At 43.7% G+C, this 23137-nt stretch overlaps 1 protein-coding gene across 1 annotated transcript in view; it reads left to right on the top strand.

Moving 5' to 3' along the window:
- Positions 1-15081: 15081 nt before the first annotated feature.
- The window catches only part of DMRT1 (doublesex and mab-3 related transcription factor 1), a 182540-nt gene continuing 174484 nt past the window's right edge, over positions 15082-23137 (top strand). Inside the window, exon 1 of the mRNA XM_040357176.1 lies at positions 15082-15183. The gene's annotated coding sequence lies outside the window, so the exon portion shown is untranslated. The remainder of the gene's footprint in view (positions 15184-23137) is intronic.

Consider the following 23137-nt stretch of genomic DNA (forward strand, 5'->3'; position numbering starts at 1 on the left):
AAAAAAAAGCATTTAAAAAAAAAAAGATGCCAATCAGTGCCCACAAATGGGCACTGATTGGCAACATAGGTAAATCATAGGTAAATCAGTGCCACTCTACAGTGTCCATCAGTGCCACTCTACAGTGTCCATCAGTGCCACCCCACAGTGCCCATCCATGCCCAGTGCCCACCTATCAGTGCCCATCTGTGCCACCCATAAGTAGCCATCAGTGCCGCCCATGAGTGCCCATCTGTGCCGCCTATGAGTGCCCAGTGCCGCTCATGAGTGCCCATCAGTGCCGCCCATCAGTGCCCATCAGTGCCGCCTATGTGTGCCCATCAGTGCCGCCTATGTGTGCCCATCAGTGCCGCCTATGTGTGCCCATCAGTGCCGCATACAAGCGCCGCCAATCAGTGCCACCTCATCTGTGCCCGTCAGTACTACCTCATCGATGTCCATCAGTGCCATCTCATCGGTGCCCATCAGTGCCGCCATATCAGTGCCCGTAATTGAAAGAGAAAACTTACTTATTTACAAAAAAAATTACAGAAAAAAATAAAAACGTATTTTTTTTAAAAAATGTTCAGTCTTTTTTTAGTTGTTGCGCAAAAAAAAAAAAATCGCAGAGGTGATCAAATACCACCAAAAGAAAGCTCTATTTGTGGGAAAAAAAGGACGCCAATTTTGTTTGGGTACAGTGTAGCATGACCGCGCAATTGCCATTCAAAGTGCGACAGTGCTGAAAGCTGAAAATTGGCTTGGGCGGGAAGGTGTATACGTGCCCTGTATGGAAGTGGTTAAAGGGCATATTGGTGGCAATTTATGGGTTCAGTGGCTGCGTTTGATGGCACAGTGGCTGCTTTTGATGGTCACCGTGACTGCAATTAATGTTTTTTTTTTTCAGTTTGTTTGCGCCCCCCCTAAAAAAAATTTGAGCACCAGCCGCCACTGATCTGAGTGTGTATATATGTGTGTGCATGTACTGTATGTAATTGAGCCTATGTATATATCTTAGTATCTGTATGCATTTAAGTGTGTGTGCTTATGCATGTGATTAATTAAATGTATTTATATATCTGAGTACGTAATTTATTATCCTCCGTTGATGTGAACATCTGATAATTCATACAATGAATTACTAATAATTTCCCTATATACATATACCTAAAGAACATAATATGTTAAGAAAAAGGGGAGACGGTTTTAATTCCCCCTTTTCTCATGGGAAGGCGGCAGGACAGGCAGTTTCTAGGTCCCCCTTTCCCCTGTCTAGTTCTGCTATAGCAAGCTGTCACGTGTCACAGCTGAGAGGAAAACGTGACTTTCCCGGGCTTTACTTGAACACCTGGTGTTCACGTGGCCTTGGAGAGGGCTACACGTGATTTTCCCGGGCTTTCTAGGGGAAAATCCAGTTTAAACCAGCCTGATACTGCGCTATTTAGGGTATAAAAAGAAAGCGTGTGGGAGGAGGAGGGAAGGACACGGGGGGGGGGGGGCTGGGGGGGAGGCAAGGACACAGGGGGGGGGGGGGGTGAGGAGGAGGGAAGAACACGGGGGGGGGACTGGGGGAGAGGCAAGGACACAGGGGGGGGGGGTGAGGGGGAGGGAAGGACACGGGGGGGGGGGGGGTGAGGGGGAGGGAAGGACACAGGGTGGGGTGAGGAGGAGGGAAGGACACAGCCCTCTGCGTCAGATCAGCCGCTTCAGTGAGCAGGATCTGTGGTGTCCCCCTCCCCCCCTCCCTGTTTGTTATTTTTGTCGCGGCTGCATAATTATGTGGTAAGATCACCTTGTTTAAAGGTGGACAAATTTGTTTTGAATATATTTATTGATGTCTGGGTGTTTGAATTTTGTAGCCATATACAGCCCGAGCCGTAGTGGCTGGGTTGGTTTGAGTTAATAAAGAAATTCTGTATTGTTTGAATTTTATCTTATGAAACCAATAATAAAGCAGCCCCGGCCTTATTTTATGCCACACAAGTTGTCTGTCATTTTAATCTTAGGTCATTTATTAATAAGTTTTAAAAGGTCCTGCCTGCCTTCCCATATACCCTACAATAAGTTATAAAACCAATATTTCATAAGTGTACATTCAATTCATTTATATAAACACCGTTAGCTAGATTCAGAAAGACCGCCTTAACTTTGCGGCGGCGTAGTGTATCGTGTTTACGCTACGCTGCCGTAAGTTAGCGAGGCAAGTTCATGATTCACAAAGTACTTGCCTGCTAAGTTACGGCGGCATAGCGTAAATCGGGCCGGCGTAAGCGCGCCTAATTCAAATTCGGCTGAGGGGGCGTGTTTTATGTTAATGGAGGGTGACCTGACATGATTGACGTATTTTACGAACGGCGCATGTGCCGTCCGTGTACATATCCCAGTGTGCATTGCGGCAAAGTACGCCGCACGGTCCTATTGGTTACGACGTGGACGTAAATTACGTCCAGCCCTATTCACGGACGACTTACGCAAACGACGAAAAATTTTCAAATTTCGACGCGGGAACGACGCCCATACTTAACATTACTATTACAGCTATTTGATGGAATAACTTTAGGCCTGAAAATGCGTTACGTAAACGGCGTATCTTTACTGCGTCGGGCAAGCGTACGTTTGTGAATCGGTGTATCTACTCATTTACATATTCTAGGCCGACCGCAATGGAAGCGCCACCTAGCGGTCAGCCTAAAAATGACACTTTAGGATACGACGGTGTAAGACACTTACGCCGCTCGTATCTGAGCCTAATTTAAGCGTATCTGGTTTCCAGAATGTGCTTAAATTTGCGTCGGCGCAGAATCTACTGATACGCCGGCCTAAATCTTTCTGAATCTGCCTACAACTGTGCAAAAACATAAGTCCATTCATATGAAAAAATATTAAAGTTGGTCAATTCTTCTTCCATGCCTCACACCTAAAGACAGCGGCTCCCCCATAATTTTGACCCCCCCCCCCCCCCCCCCCCAGATCAGAATGTAATACACGCTTCAGCATCTATCCATGGGGCAACTGCCACACTAATCATCATAGACAGTGCAAGCAGATCTCACAGATAAAAATACATATAAGCACTTCAAGGAGAAACGGAACTCACAATAGTGAAATATCATCAAGAATTTTTATTTAAAAAAAGTTTTTTTAGTTGGTGTACAACAGACCCCCCCATCCACTCCCACTCCAAGGTCTTTTACAATCCTATTGTCTATAGTGCAGTGGCGGCTGGTGCTCCATTTTTTTGGGGGGGCGCAAACAAAACCCCAACCAAACCCCCCCCCCCCCCAATGTCACTCACAGACAATGTGACCTGCATTTAGACAGAGGGATAGATTGGATAGGACAGATAGATAGATAGATAGATAGATAGATAGATAGATAGATAGATAGATAGATAGATAGATAGATAGATAGATAGATAGATAGATAGATAGATAGATAAATAGATAAATAGATAGATAGATAATCAGATAGATAGATAGATAGATAGATAATCAGATAGATAGATAGATAATTAGATAGATATATAGATAATCAGACAGATAGATAGATAGATAATTAGATAGATATATAGATAATTAGATAGATAGATAATCAGATAGATAGATAGATAGATAGATAGATAGATAGATAGATAGATAGATAGATAGATAGATAGATAGATAATCAGACAGATAAATAGATAATTAGATAGATATATAGATAATCAGACAGATAGATAGATAATCAGATAGATAGATAGATAGATAGATAGATAGATAGATAGATAGATAGATAGATAGATAGATAGATAATCAGACAGATAATTAGATAGATAGATAGATAGTCAGACAGATAATTAGATAGATAGATATTCAATCTATCTGATTATCTATCTATCTAATCATCTGTCTGACTATCTATCTATCTATCTATGTGACATATAATTATATAGATAGATAGATAGATAGATAGATAGATAGATAGATAATCAGATAGATAGATAGACAGATAGATAGTCAGACAGATAATTAGATAGATAGATAGATAGATAGTCAGACAGATAGATAGATATTCAATCTATATATCTGATTATCTATCTATCTATCTAATTATCTGTCTGTCTGACTATCTATCTATCTATCTATCTATCTATCTATCTAATGATCTATCTATCTGTCTAATTATCTATCTATCTAATTATCTGTCTGACTATCTATCTATCTATCTATCTATCTATCTATCTATCTATCTATCTATCTGACAGATAATAAGATAGATAGATAGTCAGACAGATAATTAGATAGATAGATAATTAGACAGATAGATAGATAATTAGATAGATAGATAGATAGATAGTCAGACAGATAATTAGATAGATAGATAGATAGATAGATAGATAGATAGATAGATAGATAGATAGATAGATAGATGATCAGACAGATAATTAGATAGCGATAGATAGATAGATAGATAGATAGATAGATAATCAGACAGATAATTAGATAGCGATATAGATAGATAATCAGACAGATAATCAGATAGATAGATAATCAGACAGATAATTGGATAGATAGATAGATAGATAGATAGATAGATAGATAGATAGATAGATAGATAGATAGATAGATAGATAGATAATCAGACAGATAATTAGATAGATAGATAGATAGATAGATAGATAGATAGATAGATAGATAGATAGATAATCAGACAGATAATTAGATAGATAGATAGATAATCAGACAGATAATTAGATAGATAGATAGATAGATAGATAGATAGATAGATAGATAATCAGACAGATAATAAGATAGATAGATAGATAGATATATAGTCAGACAGATAATTAGATAGATAGATAATTAGACAGATAGATAGATAGATAGATAGATAGATAGATAGATAGATAGATAATTCGATAGATAATCAGACAGATAATTAGATAGATAATCAGATAGATAGATAGATAATCAGATAGATAGATAGATAGATAGAGAGAGAGAGAGAGAGAGGGACAGAGATAGATAGATAATCAGACATATAATTAGATAGATAGATTGATAGATAGATAGATAATCAGACAGATAATCAGATAGATAGATAGATAGATAATCAGACAGATAATTAGATAGATAGATAGATAATCAGACAGATAATAAGATAGATAGATAGATAGATAGATAGATAGATAGTCAGACAGATAATTAGATAGATAGATAATTAAAGAGATAATCAGACAGATAATTAGATAGTTAATCAGATGGATAGATAGATAATCAGATAGATAATTAGATAGATAGATAGATATATAGATAGATAGATAGATAGTCAGACAGATAATTAGATAGATAGATAGATAGATAGATAGATAGATAGATAGATAGATAATCAGACAGATAATAAGATAGATAGATAGATATACAGATAGAGACAGAGAGAGAGAGAGAGAGAGAGAGAGAGAGAGAGAGAGAGAGAGATAGAGGGACAGAGAGGCCTCGTACACACGACAGAGATTCTCGGCAGAATTCGCCGAGAAACTCGGTCAAAACCCGGATTCTGCCGAGAATCTCTGTCGTCTGTACAGTTTTGGCTCGATGGAGCCGCCGAGGAGCTCGACGAGAAAATAGAGAACATGTTCTCTATTTTCTCGTTGGCCGCGTTGTTCTATAGGAGAAGGCGGCCCGCCGAGCTCCTCGGCGGCTTCATCCCAAAACGAGACGAGGAACTCGACGTGCCAAGCACGTCGAGTTCCTCTGTCGTGTGTACGGGGCCAGAGAGACAGATATAAGAGAGATATAAGAGACAGATATAAGAGAGATATAAGAGACAGATATAAGAGACTTGTAAAGCATGGCTGTAGGTCGCAGAGCAGGGAGCCCTCCCTCACACACACAGGAGATGTGTGTAATGAAGGCTCCAGCACAGATCAGGTGAAGCATGGCCCCCCCTCCACTCTCCACACTCGATCACAAGCTGACAATACATCCAGCAAGGTGCTGCTCTATGTGGATGGAGTGGACACTGGACAGACACTGGGTTAAAAGAATAAATAAAGGGTTTTAATAAGAATATTTTACTTACCTCCATGTCCTGGAGCCAGAGAACTGAAACTGAAAGTGACACAGCCGCCCGCCCGGGAAAAGCACTGCTCATTTCCTAGCAGTGCAGAAGGAACCAATGTGAGGGGCTGGAGAGACACAGGACCAATGTGATTGGCTGGAGTGGCGTCCTGCACAGCGCCACAGAGCTTAAAAAAAACCTTGCAAATGAAACGTCTTGCTGCAGCATTGGCAGGACGTTTCAATGATGCCTATGCCTTAATATTTCACTGTTCCCGGCACCCAGAGCCCGCCCCGAACACTTTAAAGGACCTTTTTTTTCTTAAAGGGCCAAAAATAATTTTTTTTTTTTCATTTTTTTTTCATTTTCTTTTGTTAATGGCTTTGGGGTGGGGGGGGGGGCAGCGCCCAGGCGCCCCCTATGGACGGGCCGCCACTGCTATAGTGTATACTAAAAAAATGCCGTGCGCCAGTAAAGTGTTCGGGTTTGGCTTTAACCACTTCCATACGGGGCACTTACGCACCTTCCCGCCCAAGCCAATTTTCAGCTTTTAGCACTGTCGCACTTTGAATGGCAATTGCGCGGTCATGCTACACTGTACCCAAACAAAATTGGCGTCCTTTTTTCCCCACAAATAGAGCTTTTTTTTTGGTGGTATTTGATCACGTCTGCGATTTTTTTTTTTTTGCGCAACAACTAAAAAAAGACTGAAAATTTTGAAAAAAAATTACGTTTTTATTTTTTTATGTAAATTTTTTTGTAAATAAGTAAGTTTTCTCTTTCAATTACGGGCACTGATATGAAGGCACTGATGGGCACAGATGAGATGGCACTGATGGACATCGATGAGGTAGTACTGACGGGCACAGATGAGGTGGCACTGATTGGCGGCGCTGGTATGCGGCACTGATGGGCACTCATAGGCGGCACTGATGGGCACACATAGGCGGCACTGATGGGCACACATAGGCGGCACTGATGGGCACTCATGGGCGGCACTGATGGGCACTCATGGGCGGCACTGGGCACTCATAGGTGGCACAGATGGGCACTCATGGGCGGCACAGATGGGCACTCATGGGCGGCACATATGGGTGGCACTGATGGATACTTATGGGTGGCACAGATGGGCACTGATAGGTGGGCACTGGGCATGGATGGGCACTGTGGAGTGGCACTGAGGGACACTGTGGGGTGGCACTGATGGACACTGTGGAGTGGCACTGATGGACACTGTGGGGCGGCACTGATTTTCCCATGTTGCCAGTCAGTGCCCATGTGTGGGCACTGATTGGCATCTTTTTTTTTTTATGTTTTTTTTTTTTTCAAAAAATTTGTTTTTTTTTGCCCCCCTTTTTTTTGCCCTTCCCTGGTCCAGGGTGGGCTTCCCTGGTGGTCCAGTGTGGCGATGCGAGGGGGGGCTGCGCTGATAAACAATCAGCGCGAACCCCCCCCTGTCAGGAGAGACGCCGATCGGCTCTCCTCTACTCGCCTCTGTCAGACGCAAGTGAGGAAGAGCCATCAACGGCTCTTCCTGTTTACATCGTGATCAGCCGTGGTTGGACACGGCTGATCACGTGGTAAAGAGTCTCCGTGAGATCGGTGTTGCCGGGTGTCAGACTGACACCCTGCAAAAACGACGGCCGCCATGCGCGCCCCCGGGGGCGCGCAGCGGCTCAGAATCCTGAGGACGTCATATGACGTCCAGTCAGGATTCTACAACCACTTTGCCGACGTCAATATGTCATTGGCGGGCGGCAAGTGGTTAAGAAAAGGTGGCAACCCTATAGAGAGCATTTGGATGATCCAGAAGAGGACTGGGAGAATGTCATATGGTCAGATGAAACCAACGTAGAACTGTATGGTAGAACACAACTCATCGTGTTTGGAGGAGAGAGAATGCTGAGTTGCAACCAAAGATGGTTGGTGTTGGACAGTGGATGGTGTCAGTCAGCAGAGCAGTGGACAGGGTTTTTTTTTTAAACCCTGCAAGATAAAAGCATAATGTGCTTGTAGGCACCGCCTACTAGCATATTATTAAATATTTACCTTAGAACGAATCCCTCCAACAGCACGCTGTCGCCGCTGAGAGGGCTTCCATCTTCACCTGGTCTTCCTTCTGGTTTTGTGTTCTCAGGCCTGCTGTGATGATTTCACTCCCTTGCATGCGCGCAGAAGTCATTGACCACGGCATGGGGCTCTGAAGGGATGGCAAGGGTATGCTGTCCCTTGAGAGTGCATGCGCTGGTGACATCACGGGCTGCTTGCAATGTGAATATCTCCAAAACAGTGCGTGTTTAGAAGATATTCACTGTACCTACAGATAAGCCTTATTATAGGCTGAATTGTAGGTACAAGTTAAAAAAAAGAGTTTACTGCCACTTTAACTTCCCAACAAACCAATCTGTCCAGCGAAAGTGGCAGTTAGGGGGTTGCGACAAACCATTTAATAAAGACAGGAGTGCTTATGAACTTTATGTAAAACCTTTTAAAAGGAAAACAAACTGTTTGCTGTAACTAATTAACTGTTAGCTGGAGCTTCCCTTTATTTTATTAGTCATCGCCGGAGCCGATGTACGTGGCTGGCGGCCGCAATGTCCACCAGCCACCCGCGATTGCTCCACAGAGAGCCAGAATGGGTTTCTGTCAATGTAAACAGACAGATCCTTGTTCTGTCAGGGGAGTTAAGAGAGATTGCTGTTCCTATTGATCAGGAACAGCGATCTCTCTCTACTCCCTGTCAGTAAACTCCCCCCATAGTTAGAAACACCTCCCTAGGGAACACTTAAAGTGATACTAAAGGATCGTTTTTTTTTTAACCTCTTGACCACCGCCCCATGTCAAAAAGACGTCCTCTTTTTAAAGATGGATATCTCGGTAATGGCAGCAGCTGCTGCCACAACCGAGATATCCATCTCTTTAGTGGGCGGTCCTGTACACGATAACGGCGGTCTCCGCAGCGAATTCACCGCGAGATCGCCATTATCTCCCGCGCCCTCCGCCGCTTACCGGAGCGGCGATCAGGTCCGTCCCAGCTGACTGGGGATGCGAGTGAGGGAAAAATCGCCCCCACCCGTCCCCATAGCCCATAATGACGTCAAAACGTCAGTCCCGCCCAGCGTCTTAAAGAAACATTTTTTTTTAGTCATTTGAAAAAATGACAGTTTAAAAATTTTTTTTCTTTTTTTTGCATTTAAGTCTAAATATAAGATGTGAGGTCTTTTTGACCCCAGATCTCATATTTAAGAGGACCTGTCATGCTTTTTTCTATTACAAGGGATTTTACATTCCTTGTAATAGGAATAAAAGTGATCAATTTTTATTTTATTTTTTATTTCAGTGTAAAAAATTATAAACTAAATAAAAATAAATAGGAAAACAAAAAAAATGTTTTTTTAAAGCGCCCGTCCCGACGAGCTCGCGCACAGAAGCGAACGCATACGCGAGTAGCGCCCGCATATGAAAACTGTGTTCAAACCACACAAGTGAGGTATCGCCGCGATCGTTAGAGCGAGAGCAATAATTCTAGCCCTAGACCTCCTCTGTAACTCAAAAAATGCAACCTGTAGAATTTTTTAAACGTCGCCTATCGAGATTTTTAAGGGTAAAAGTTTGACGTCATGCCACGAGCGGGTGCAATTTTTAAGCGTGACATGTTGGGTATCATTTTACTCGGCGTAACATTATCTTTCACAATATATAAAAATATTGGGCAAAATTTATTGTTGTCTTATTTTTTAATTAAAAAAAGTGATTTTTTTCCAAAAAAAGTGCGCTTGTAAGACCGATGCACAAATACGGTGTGACAAAAAGTATTGCAATGATCGCCATTTTATTCTCTAGGGTGTTAGAAAAAAATATATATAATGTTTGGGGGTTTTAAAGGGGTTTTCCACCTTTTTTTTTAAGTTTATTAAAAGTCAGCAGCTACAAAAAGTGTATCTTCTGGCTTTTAATAAACAGACACTTACCTGCTCCACGGCTCCAGCGACGTGCCGGCCGGGGCTCCGCTCCTCGCCCCCCCCTCTTCATTCTTAGTGTGGGCACCCGGCAGTGACAGCTTTCGGGTTCACGGCCGGGCACCCACTGCGCATGCGCGAGCGGCGCCGTCCGATTGGACAGGCGCGCGCCTACAGGGAGGGGCTGTGAAAAGGCGATTAAGCTAATCGCCTTTCCAGCCCCTCGGCGGAAGGAGGAAGTGGGACAGGAAGTCCCCTTCTCCTGAAGCCCCCACTCCCCCCCCCCAAAAATGACATGCCAAATGTGGCATGTAAGGGGGCGAGGAGTGGGTTAAGCGGCAGTTCCATTTTTAGGTGGAACTCCGCTTTAAGTAATTTTCTAGCAAAAAAAACTGTTTTAGTCTCGTAAACACCAAATCTGAAAAACAAGCCCGGTGGTAAAGAGGTTAAATAACAAACATGTCATACTTACCTCCACTCTGCAGCTTGTTTTGCACAGAGTGGCTCCCAAACACTGACTTTTGGGGTCCCTCTGCAGCTCTCATGGCCCCTCCTTGCATCAGATAATCCCTCTAGGAGAAGCGCTCTCCCGGGGGGCTACCTTGTGGGTCCATAGACGCCGAATGTATGACTCTGCCTTGCCCCCGCGTCACTGGATTTGATTGACAGCAGCGGGAGCCTATGGCTGCGCTGCTATTAATCTATTCAATCAAAAGCCAGGACCCCGTGGAGAGAGGCAGAGTGCGTCACCGCCAAGCGAATTCCACAGCTCAGGTAAGTAAAATGAGGGGGGGCAGCGACTACCAGAAGTTTTTTCACCAAGGTGAAAAGACAGGAGGGTTTACAGCCCCTTTAACCCCTTGATTGCCCCCTAGTGTAAATCCCTTTCCTGCCAGTGTCATTTACACAGTAAGCAGTGGCTATTTTTTTTAGCACTGATCAATGTATAAATGTCACTGGTGCCAAAAAAGTGTCCGATCTGTCCACCAAGTGCCGGGACAAGACAATTTGGTGCCCAGGGCGAACATGGCAAACTGCCCCCCCCCCCCCCACACACACAATATTTTCGGGCCAGCAGCACAGCATTGGAGCTCATTGTGGCAGTCAACAATTGCTTAACCTGCTATCCTCTAGCCTGCAGAGGCTGTATTAGGTCTAGAGGATAGCAGCTTAGGCAGTTCCTAATGGCTCAGTCACTAGGTTCAGTAAAGGAAAATTGTCCTCTTACCAGACCCAGCGAAACTTCCGCAGTAGTGTAGCATGTCTGTACCCTGGTAGTGGCTCAGCGTGGCTCTCTCTGGTGGTGCTGGTTAGCAGCGTGGCTCTCTCTGGTGTTCTGGTTAGCAGCGTGGCTCTCTCTGGTGTTCTGGTTAGCAGCGTGGCTCTCTCTGGTCTTGCTGGTTAGCAGCGTGGCTCTCTCTGGTGGTGCTGGTTAGCAGCGTGGCTCTCTCTGGTGTTCTGGTTAGCAGCGTGGCTCTCTCTGGTGGTGCTGGTTAGCAGCGTGGCTCTCTCTGGTGGTGCTGGTTAGCAGCGTGGCTCTCTCTGGTGGTGCTGGTTAGCAGCGTGGCTCTCTCTGGTGTTCTGGTTAGCAGCGTGGCTCTCTCTGGTGGTGCTGGTTAGCAGCGTGGCTCTCTCTGGTGGTGCTGATTAGCAACGTGGCTCTCTCTGGTGGTGCTGGTTAGCAGCGTGGCTCTCTCTGGTGCTGCTGGTTAGCAGCGTGGCTCTCTCTGGTGGTGCTGGTTAGCAGCGTGGCTCTCTCTGGTGGTTCTGGTTAGCAGCGTGGCTCTCTCTGGTGGTGCTGGTTAGCAGCGTGGCTCTCTCTGGTGGTGCTGGTTAGCAGCGTGGCTCTCTCTGGTGTTCTGGTTAGCAGCGTGGCTCTCTCTGGTGGTGCTGGTTAGCAGCGTGGCTCTCTCTGGTGGTGCTGGTTAGCAGCGTGGCTCTCTCTGGTGGTGCTGGTTAGCAGCGTGGCTCTCTCTGGTGGTGCTGGTTAGCAGCGTGGCTCTCTATGGTGGTGCTGGTTAGCAGCGTGGCTCTCTATGGTGGTGCTGGTTAGCAGCGTGGCTCTCTCTGGTGGTGCCGGTTAGCAGCGTGGCTCTCTCTGGTGGTTCTGGTTAGCAGCATGGCTCTCTCTGGTGGTTCTGGTTAGCAGCGTGGCTCTCTCTGGTGGTTCTGGTTAGCTGCGTGGCTCTCTCTGGTTAGCAGCGTGGCTCTCTCTGGTGGTGCTGGTTAGCAGCGTGGCTCTCTCTGGTGGTGCTGGTTAGCAGCGTGGCTCTCTCTGGTGGTGCTGGTTAGCAGCGTGGCTCTCTCTGGTGGTTCTGGTTAGCAGCGTGGCTCTCTCTGGTGGTGCTGGTTAGCAGCGTGGCCCTCTCTGGTGGTGCTGGTTAGCAGCGTGGCCCTCTCTGGTGGTGCTGGTTAGCAGCGTGGCTCTCTCTGGTGGTGCTGGTTAGCAGCGTGGCTCTCTCTGGTGGTGCTGTTAGCAGCGCGGCTCTCTCTGGTGGTGCTGGTTAGCAGCGTGGCTCTCTCTGGTGGTGCTGGTTAGCAGCGTGGCTCTCTCTGGTGGTTCTGGTTAGCAGCAGCAGCAGCATGGCTCCCTCTTTGGCTTCCCCGGAACACTCCTCTCTTTCTGTTTCTGTCTTTTGGAGCAGTTAAGTATATCATTCATTCCCCCTGCTTGTTTCTGGGTTATGGGATCTCTTTCTCTCTCTTTTTTTCCCCCAGCAGAGTGCATGCTGGGAGCTGTAGTCTCTTTCCTGAGAGGCTGGCCGGAGGCGGGATGGTAACAGTGCGAGGAGGGGTGGCGGACAGCACCCAGGTGACACCATAAAGAAAGCTGGCAGTTGTAGTGGGTGCTGTCAAGCCCCCCTCCCTCCACCCCCATCATTGAAGCTGTGATAGCGGCAGTGTGAGCGGGGGAGAGGCGAGCTTCAGGATCTCAGAATGTTTCGCCCCCCCCCCTTCTCCTGTCAGCAGTGCGGGAGGAGAGACAGCGGCACTCTCATTACTTTTGCCGCGCTTCACTTATTGACTCCCCCGCGTTCTGAGATCCTGTAGCTCGCCTCTCCCCCGCTCACACCGCCGCTATCACAGCTTCAATGATGGGGGTGGAGGGAGGGGGGCTTGACAGCACCCACTACAACTGCCAGCTTTCTTTATGGTGTCACCTGGGTGCTGTCCGCCACCCCTCCTCTCACTGTTCCCATCCCGCCTCCGGCCAGCCTATCAGTGTGTGACGCTGGGTAGGAAATACCAAGCGCCTGCAAGGGGGGGGGGTTCTCCACTGACAGGGGAATCAATAAGTGAAGCGCTGGTCTGTTCTAGGTTTCTGCCGGGTGCAGGAGCGCACTCAGTTTTTAAGCACACAGCTAGCACTTCACATGCGCCCCCCTTCCTCCAGTAAATAGTAGCGCCCAGGGCACCCGTCCATTCTGCCCCCCCCTTGTACCGGCCCTGTGTCCACTGCAATGTCGCAGTCTCACTAAAAATTATTGATCACCGCCATTACTATATATATAAAAAAAAAAAAAAACGAGTAATAAAAATTCCATAAATATCTCCCCAATTTTGTAGACACTATGGGCTAGATTCACATAGAACCGCGTATCTTTGCGGCGGCGTAACGTATCCGATTTACGTTACGCCTCCGCAAATTAGACGGGCAAGTGCTGTATTCTCAAAGCACTTGCTCCGTAAGTTGCGGCCGCGTAGCGTAAATCAGCCGGCGTAAGCCCGCCTAATTCAAATTTGGATCAGGGGGGCGTGTTTTATGTAAATGTACTGAGACCCGACGTGATTGACTTTTTTCCCAGTGTGCATTGCTCCAAAGTACGCCGCAAGGACGTCATTGGTTTCGGTGTGAACGTAAATGACGTCCAGCCCCATTCACGGACGACTTACGCAAACTAAGTAACTTTTTCAAATTTCGACGCGGGAACGACGGCCATACTTAACATTGGTACGCTGCACTTACGCCACCATATAGCAGGGGTAACTATACGCCGGGAAAAGCCTAACGTAAACGGCTAAACTTTACTGCGTCGGCCGGGCGTACATTCGGGAATTTTCGTATCTAGCTAATTTGCATAATCGACGCGGAATTCGACGGAAGCGTCACCTAGCGGCCAGCGTAAATATGCAGTTACGATCCGACGGCGTAAGAGACTTACGCCTGTCGGATCTAACAGATATCTATGCGTAACTGATTCTCAGAGATTCAGGCGCATAGATACGACGGCGCAAAGCAGAGATACGACTGTGTATCTGGAGATATACGCCGTCGTATCACCACTGAGAATCTGGCCCAAAACTTTTGCACAAACCAATCAATAAACGCTTATTGTGATTTTTTTTTAACCAAAAATATGTAGAATACATATTGGCCCAAACCATTGAAGAAATTAGTTTTTATTTTTTTTGCATATTTATTACAGTAAAAAATATTGTTTGTTTGTTTTTCAAAACTATCGCTCTGTTTTTGTTTATATCACAAAAAATAAAAACCACAGAGGTGATCAAATACCACCAAAAGAAAGCTCTATTTGTGGCAAAAAAAGGACGTAAATTTTGTTAGGGTACAACTTTGCATGACCGCGCAATTGTCAGTTAAAACAACGCAGTGTCGATTGAAAATAATGGCCTGGTCATTACGGGGGCAAATCCTTCAGGGGTGGAAGTGGTTAAGACAAAACTGTGATGATCGCCAAAGTATAATAACCCATATCAACCAATCAGATTTCAGGGAATTTGGTGACGTCAATGAAAGATCAGTTGTGATTGATGGGTTATAAACTTTGTAGCTAGCAATAAAAACATGGTGGTCACTGGCAGAGAAAAGCACGTGTAGGGGGGGAAGAAGGAACCTTGTCCCCTTATCCTGACACTTCAATCTCTAAGGAGGCTTTATTGATGGGCAGATTCATGATCGATGGGCAGATGTGCCCAGATCCCGCACAACCCACTCTGCGCACACCAGGGCCCTGCACCCATTTACACCGACATAACCGCACATAGAACACACCCGCGTTCCTCGCCACCTCTGCCAGGGTATCCGATTGGCTCCCAGCTCCGCCTGTCATCCCTACACTTTGTATTATCCAATAGGGAAGCGATTCTCTCCTTAGAGGAGCGCCATGGGTAAGACAAGAAGTGCGGATGGGCGGGAAGGTCGGGCTGCAGAGGAAGTAGGGTACTAGAATCCTTGGAGGGCAAGGTAAGTAGTAGGAGAGCGATCGTTGTTTACCTATCGCTGCACTTCACTACCACCGGTCCCTGATCACTAGGAGGATCACTTATACTTCACTAATATTATAAGGGAGGATCACTTACCTCTTTATACTTCATTATTATTATTATTAGGGAGGGCCACTTATCTTTTTATACTTCATTATTGTTATTAGGGAGGGTCACTTATCTCTTTATACTTCATTATTATTATTGGGGAGGGTCACTTATCTCTTTATACTTCATTATTATAATTATTATTAGGGAGGATCACTTACCTCTTTATACTTCATTGTTATTATTATTATAAGGAAGGGCCACTTATCTCTTTATACTTCATTATTATTATTAGGGAGGGTCACTTATCTCTTTATAACTTCATTATTATTATTATTATTATTAGGGAGGATCACTTATCTCTTTATGCTTCATTATTATTATTATTATTATTATTATTATTATTATTATTATTATTATTAGGGAGGATCACTTATCTCTTTATACTTCATTATTATTATTAGGGAGGGTCACTTATCTATTTATACTTCATTATTATTATTATTATTAGGGAGGGTCACTTATCTCTTTATACTTCATTATATTATTATTATTATTAGGGAGGGTCACTTATCTCTTTATACTTCATTATTATTATTAGGGAGGGTCACTTATCTCTTTATACTTCATTATATTATTATTATTATTATTATTAGGGAGGGTCACTTATCTCTTTATACTTCATTGTTATTATTATTAGGGAGGGTCACTTATCTCTTTATACTTCATTATTATTATTATTATTATTATTATTATTATTATTATTATTATTAGGGAGGGTCACTTATCTCTTTATACTTCATTGTTATTATTATTAGGGAGGGTCACTTATCTCTTTATACTTCATTATTATTATTATTATTATTATTATTATTATTAGGGAGGGTCACTTATCTCTTTATACTTCATTAGGGAGGATCAGGACACACACACCTCTTCTATTATGGGTCTCTGATCACTAAAAAGGATCACTTATCTATAAGTACATTATTATTATAGGTCCCTGATCACTAAGGCTGGCTATACACAGTGTAATACAAGGGCCTGTCTGGCTGCATTCAAATCGATTGGATTGTTCAGGTTTGCCTTAGTTTACATAGTTTTGGTGAATCTAAAGCTGGTTATACATTATATGATCTGATTGTGCAAGGGCCTGACTGATTGGACACAAAGTGACTGTATTGTTTAGGTTTGTCTTCATGTTACATAGTTAAAGTAAACCTAATAGAGATTGTAGAAAGTTTGTGTAAACAGATTATATAGTCAGCCCAAGAAGAATCAATTATCCCTATAGCCATCACTATTACAAGTCTCTGATCACTCAGGATCACTTATCCCTATAGCCATTACTATTACAAGTCCTTCATCATTTAGGATCACTTATCCCTATAGCCATCACTATTACAAGTCCCTGATCACTCAGGATCAATTACCCCTATAGCCATCACTATTACAAGTCCTTAATCACTCAGGATCAATTATCCCTATAGCCATTACTATTACAAGTCCCTGATCACTCAGGATCAATTACCCCTATAGCCATCACTATTACAAGTCCTTGATCACTCAGGATCAATTACTCCTATAGCCATCACTATTACAAGTCCCTGATCACTCAGGATCAATTACCCCTATAGCCATTACTATTACAAGTCCTTCATCACTCAGGATCACTTATCCCTTTAGCCATTACTATTACAAGTCCCTGATCACTCAGGATCAATTACCCCTATAGCCATCACTATTACAAGTCCCTGATCACTCAGGATCAATTACCCCTTTAGCCATCAATATTACAAGTCCCTGATCAATTATCCCTATAGCCATTACTATTACAAGTCCTTCATCATTTAGGATCAATTATCCCTATAGCCATTACTATTACAAGTCCTTCATCATTTAGGATCAATTATCCCTATAGCCATCACTATTACAAGTCCTTGATCACCCAGGATCAATTACCCCAATAGCCATCACTATTACAAATCCCTGATCACTCAGGATCAATTATCCCTATAGCCATCACTATTACAAGTCCCTGATCACTCAGGATCAATTATCCATATAGCCATTACTATTACAAGTCTCTGATCACTCAGGATCGATTATCCCTATAGCCATTACTATTACAAGTCCTTCATCATTTAGGATCAATTATCCCTATAGCCATCACTATTACAAGTCCTTGATCACCCAGGATCAATTACCCCAATAGCCATCACTATTACAAGTCCCTGATCACTCAGGATCAATTACCCCTATAGCCATCACTATTACAAGTCCCTGATCACTCAGGATCAATTACCCCTATAGCCATCACTATTACAAGTCCCTGATCACTCAGGATCACTTATCCCTATAGCCATTACTATTACAAGTCCCTGATCACTCAGGATCAATTACCCCTATAGCCATCACTATTACAAGTCCCTGATCACTCAGGATCAATTACCCCTTTAGCCATCAATATTACAAGTCCCTGATCAATTATCCCTATAGCCATTACTATTACAAGTCTTTCATCATTTAGGATCAATTATCCCTATAGCCATCACTATTACAAGTCCTTGATCACCCAGGATCAATTACCCCAATAGCCATCACTATTACAAATCCCTGATCACTCAGGATCAATTATCCCTATAGCCATTACTATTACAAGTCCTTCATCACTCAGGATCACTTATGCCTATAGTCATTACTATTACAAGTCCCTGATCACTCAGGATCAATTATCCATATAGCCATTACCATTACAAGTCCCTGATCACTCAGGATCACTTATCCCTATAGCCATTACTATTACAAGTCCCTGATCACTCAGGATCAATTATCCCTATAGCCATTACTATTACAAGTCTCTGATCACTCAGGATCAATTATCCCTATAGCCATTACTATTACAAGTCCTTCATCACTCAGGATCAATTATCCCTATAGCCATCACTATTACAAGTCCCTGATCACTCAGGATCAATTATCCCTATAGCCATTACTATTACAAGTCCTTCATCACTCAGGATCAATTATCCCTATAGCCATCACTATTACAAGTCCTTGATCACCCAGGATCAATTACCCCAATAGCCATCACTATTACAAATCCCTGATCACTCAGGATCAATTATCCCTATAGCCATTACTATTACAAGTCCTTCATCACTCAGGATCACTTATCCCTATAGCCATTACTATTACAAGTCCCTGATCACTCAGGATCAATTATCCCTATAGCCATTACTATTACAAGTCCTTCATCACTCAGGATCAATTATCCCTATAGCCATCACTATTACAAGTCCCTGATCACTCAGGATCAATTACCCCTATAGCCATCACTATTACAAGTCCCTGATCACTCAGGATCAATTATCCCTTTAGCCATCAATATTACAAGTCCCTGATCACTCAGGATCAATTACCCCAATAGCCATCACTATTACAAGTCCCTGATCACTCAGGATCACTTATCCCTATAGCCATTACTATTACAAGTCCCTGATCACTCAGGATCAATTACCCCTATAGCCATCACTATTACAAATCCCTGATCACTCAGGATCAATTACCCCTTTAGCCATCAATATTACAAGTCCCTGATCAATTATCCCTATAGCCATTACTATTACAAGTCCTTCATCATTTAGGATCAATTATCCCTATAGCCATCACTATTACAAGTCCTTGATCACCCAGGATCAATTACCCCAATAGCCATCACTATTACAAATCCCTGATCACTCAGGATCAATTATCCCTATAGCCATCACTATTACAAGTCCCTGATCACTCAGGATCAATTATCCCTATAGCCATTACTATTACAAGTCTCTGATCACTCAGGATCAATTATCCCTATAGCCATTACTATTACAAGTCTCTGATCACTCAGGATCGATTATCCCTATAGCCATTACTATTACAAGTCCTTCATCATTTAGGATCAATTATCCCTATAGCCATCACTATTACAAGTCCTTGATCACCCAGGATCAATTACCCCAATAGCCATCACTATTACAAGTCCCTGATCACTCAGGATCAATTACCCCTATAGCCATTACTATTACAAGTCCTTCATCACTCAGGATCACTTATCCCTATAGCCATTACTATTACAAGTCCCTGATCACTCAGGATCAATTACCCCTATAGCCATCACTATTACAAGTCCTTCATCACTCAGGATCACTTATCCCTTTAGCCATCAATATTACAAGTCCCTGATCAATTATCCCTATAGCCATTACTATTACAAGTCCTTCATCATTTAGGATCAATTATCCCTATAGCCATCACTATTACAAGTCCTTGATCACCCAGGATCAATTACCCCAATAGCCATCACTATTACAAATCCCTGATCACTCAGGATCAATTATCCCTATAGCCATCACTATTACAAGTCCCTGATCACTCAGGATCAATTATCCCTATAGCCATCACTATTACAAGTCCTTGATCACCCAGGATCAATTACCCCAATAGCCATCACTATTACAAATCCCTGATCACTCAGGATCAATTATCCCTATAGCCATCACTATTACAAGTCCCTGATCACTCAGGATCAATTATCCCTATAGCCATCACTATTACAAGTCCCTGATCACTCAGGATCAATTATCAACTATCTCTAATCCCTTGACATCCCTTAATCCCTTGGCATGACAGCCAGCAGCTCATGACATTGATATTATTTACCAAATGCACAGAAAACATCTCATTGGTAGATGGGGTTATGAATGTATATGTAAACCCAGCTACTAAAATACAAAACATATTTATGCCAATTTGAAATATATATATATATATTTTTTAAATATTTAAAGTGATATTAAAGTCTTGTTTTTTTTTTTGTTTAAAAATAACAAACATGTTATACTTTCCTCCTATATGCAGTTGGTTTTACATAGAGCAGCCCAGATCCTCCTTTTCTCGGGTCCCTCTTAGGTGCTCCTGGCCCCTCCCTCCTGTTGCGTGCCCCCACAGCAAGCAGCTTGCTATGGGGGTAGCCGAGCTGCTGCTCTCCGGACACGGAGATGTGGCTCATCCCCGCCTTCTCTCTCTCCTCATTGGCTCACTTTGACAGCAACGGCGCCCCCCCCCCGGCTGTTTCTCAGCCAATCAGGAGGGAGAGTCCCGGGCAACATCGCTGGATCGAGAGGGGGCTCAGGTAAGTATTAGGGGGGCTGCTGCACAGAGAAGGTTTTTATCTTAATGCATAGAATACATGAAAACCAGCCTTTACAACAACTTTAAGGGCTTATACACACTGCAGCTCAAAGAAGCGGCCCCTCCAGGCTTTTGAGCTCTTATTTATTCTGCCTGGAAACTCCCCTCCATGTTAGCCAATGTGTCCATGCACGCTATGGCTTTTTCAGGCATATGCTCCTACAGACAGAAAACTCCCCCACCAAACTTGCGTTTTTGAGAGGAGCTAGTGGGCCGAAAAGCTCAAAAAAGCTTGAAAACACACAAAAAGGTTTGTTCCAACTTTTTGTTTCGTTTATACAGTGATTAAGAAAATACTATCTAGGAGGGTTTGTAAAAAGAAAAAACGCTTATGCTCAAAAATCTCAAAGGAGCTTGAAGAAGCTCAATAAAATTGTGTACAAGAGCACAAAAAAGCACAAGCTTCTTCAAGCGGAAATAAAAGCTCAAATGCCTGTAAAAGCAGGTTTTGTTTTTGAGCTGCAGTGTGCATGAGCCCTAAGGCTGGGTTCACACCTATGCGGAAATCCACATCCAATTCGCATAGCAGGAGATTGTGAGTGGCTCTATGGAGCCGGTTCACACATCTCCACAGTGGCTCTGGTGCGAATTGCACAGGAGTCCTTTGCGTCTTTTGGTCCGAATTCAGCCCAAAGTTCAGTCTGAAATTGGACCTGAAACGGTGAATGGAGACGCACTGGACTCCGGCTGTGAGCTGCTGCGTGTTATAATGTGATCCCAGCCTTAATGTGCTGCATTCAATAAAATAATTCCTGGTGCCATGAAGTCCTTGTTGGAGTACAATCACATGGGAAGTGGCTAGAATAAGGCTGTAGAAGATCAGCAGGTTTATCACTAAAAACAATTGGACTTTTTAATGATTCGCAGTGGTGTAGGCTGGATTTACATTGCGTGCTTGATAACGTACACGTGAAGGCATACATGGGCCCATAGAGTCCCCCTTTGTCTTGCACACTAAACTGTAGCACACAGATAAGAATCGGCCACACAGGAAAGCATGAGATTACTTCTTGACATGCATGTTCTTGCAGCAAAATGCATGAGTTTTGCTGCATCAAAATAGAGAGTTTAAGAGGCCCTTAGGTTTACATACACCTTATGAAAGTAAGCCAGGTATAGTAAGACACAACCTACTTTTTGGGGAGCATTTGCATTGTGGTGACAACACTGCAGGGGCTCTACAAGTCTGCAGATTGTTGCTACCAGGAAGGAGGAAGCTCTAGGAACTGCAGGATCACCAGGTAATCTCTGTTAGGCTCGATTCACACCTATGCATGTTGCTTTTGAGCGTTTTTTGCGGTGCTTGCTGCATTTTTCGACGTGCAATTTTACTGCGATTTGTGTTTTTTTTTTTATATATTAATATTTTTTTTTTAGTCGGGAATCTTTATATTTTTACATTTCCTTTAACAACCAGCTATAAACAGGTTAAAAAAATAAAAACGCAATTCGTGGCAAAATCGCTGTAAAAACGCGATACTTGAGTTTTGGATGCGGGTCCATTGAATTCTATTACATACAAAACGCTGCTTTTTGCAGGAAAAAAAGTCCTCGACCCTTTCCAAAAACGCAGAGGCACAAAAAAGCATTGATGTGAACATGTTCCATAGGAAACCATGTTAAAAAATGTCCCTGCTTTTCTGCAAAATGCATAAAAAAATGCATTAGTGTGAATGGAGCCTTAGGCCTCGTACACACCAGCGGACATGTCCGATGAAAACGGTCCGCGGACCGTTTTCATCAGACATGTCCGCTCGGAGATTTCGGTCTGATGGCTGTACACACCATCAAACCGAAATCCGCGCATACAGAACGCGGTGACGTAGACGACACCGATGTTCTCTCTCGCGCAAGTTCAATGCTTCCACGCGTGCGCGGGATTTCAGTCCGCAGGTTAGACGTACTAACCAGCGGACATGTCCGCCGGACAGCTTTCCAGCGGACATGTTTCTTAGCATGCTAAGAAACATTTGTCCGCTGGAAATCTGTCCGCTAGCCTGTACACACGATCGGATCTGTCCGCTGAAACTGGTCGGCGGACATTTTCAATTTATTGTCCGTTCAGTTTTCCAAAACTCAAAATGCATCACACCTAATTTTCCATTTGTGCCCATGAACTGGACGAAACAGGAATTAAGAGTCCGAATGGCAGAGTTTTCGTCTAGTGTATGGGCACCATTAGTCTTGTGTTGTGCTCCATTTATAGACAGATCAGTGCTATGTGGCTGCTTTACTTATAATACAAATTGGAAGGATCCGCTGCTAGGATTTCGCTACATTACTCTGCACCTCAAAACGGGGCACTCGGTCCTCTTCTTTACCCCATGCCATATAGCAGCATTCAGCAACCATTGCCACCGGTATTCCTGGGGGGACGTCTAAAAGGCTCACAAAGTTATTTCTGCATGGTAAAGTAGGTACATTGGGCCAAATTCTCAAAAACTGTGCGTAACTTAAATTTCAGCAGTTAAGTTACACTGACTTAAAATTTCTACCTAAGTACCTGATCGTCAAAGCACTTAGGTAGAAATTACACGCAGTGTAACTTAAGTGCCGCCGTCGTAAGGCGGTCCTCCTCTCCTGGGGGCGTTTAAAATTTAAATGAGGCGCGCTCCCGCGCCGGCTGTACTGCGCATGCGTGTGACGTCATT

This window comes from Rana temporaria, chromosome 1 (genome assembly GCF_905171775.1).
Source record: "Rana temporaria chromosome 1, aRanTem1.1, whole genome shotgun sequence".
Lineage (NCBI taxonomy): Eukaryota > Metazoa > Chordata > Amphibia > Anura > Ranidae > Rana > Rana temporaria.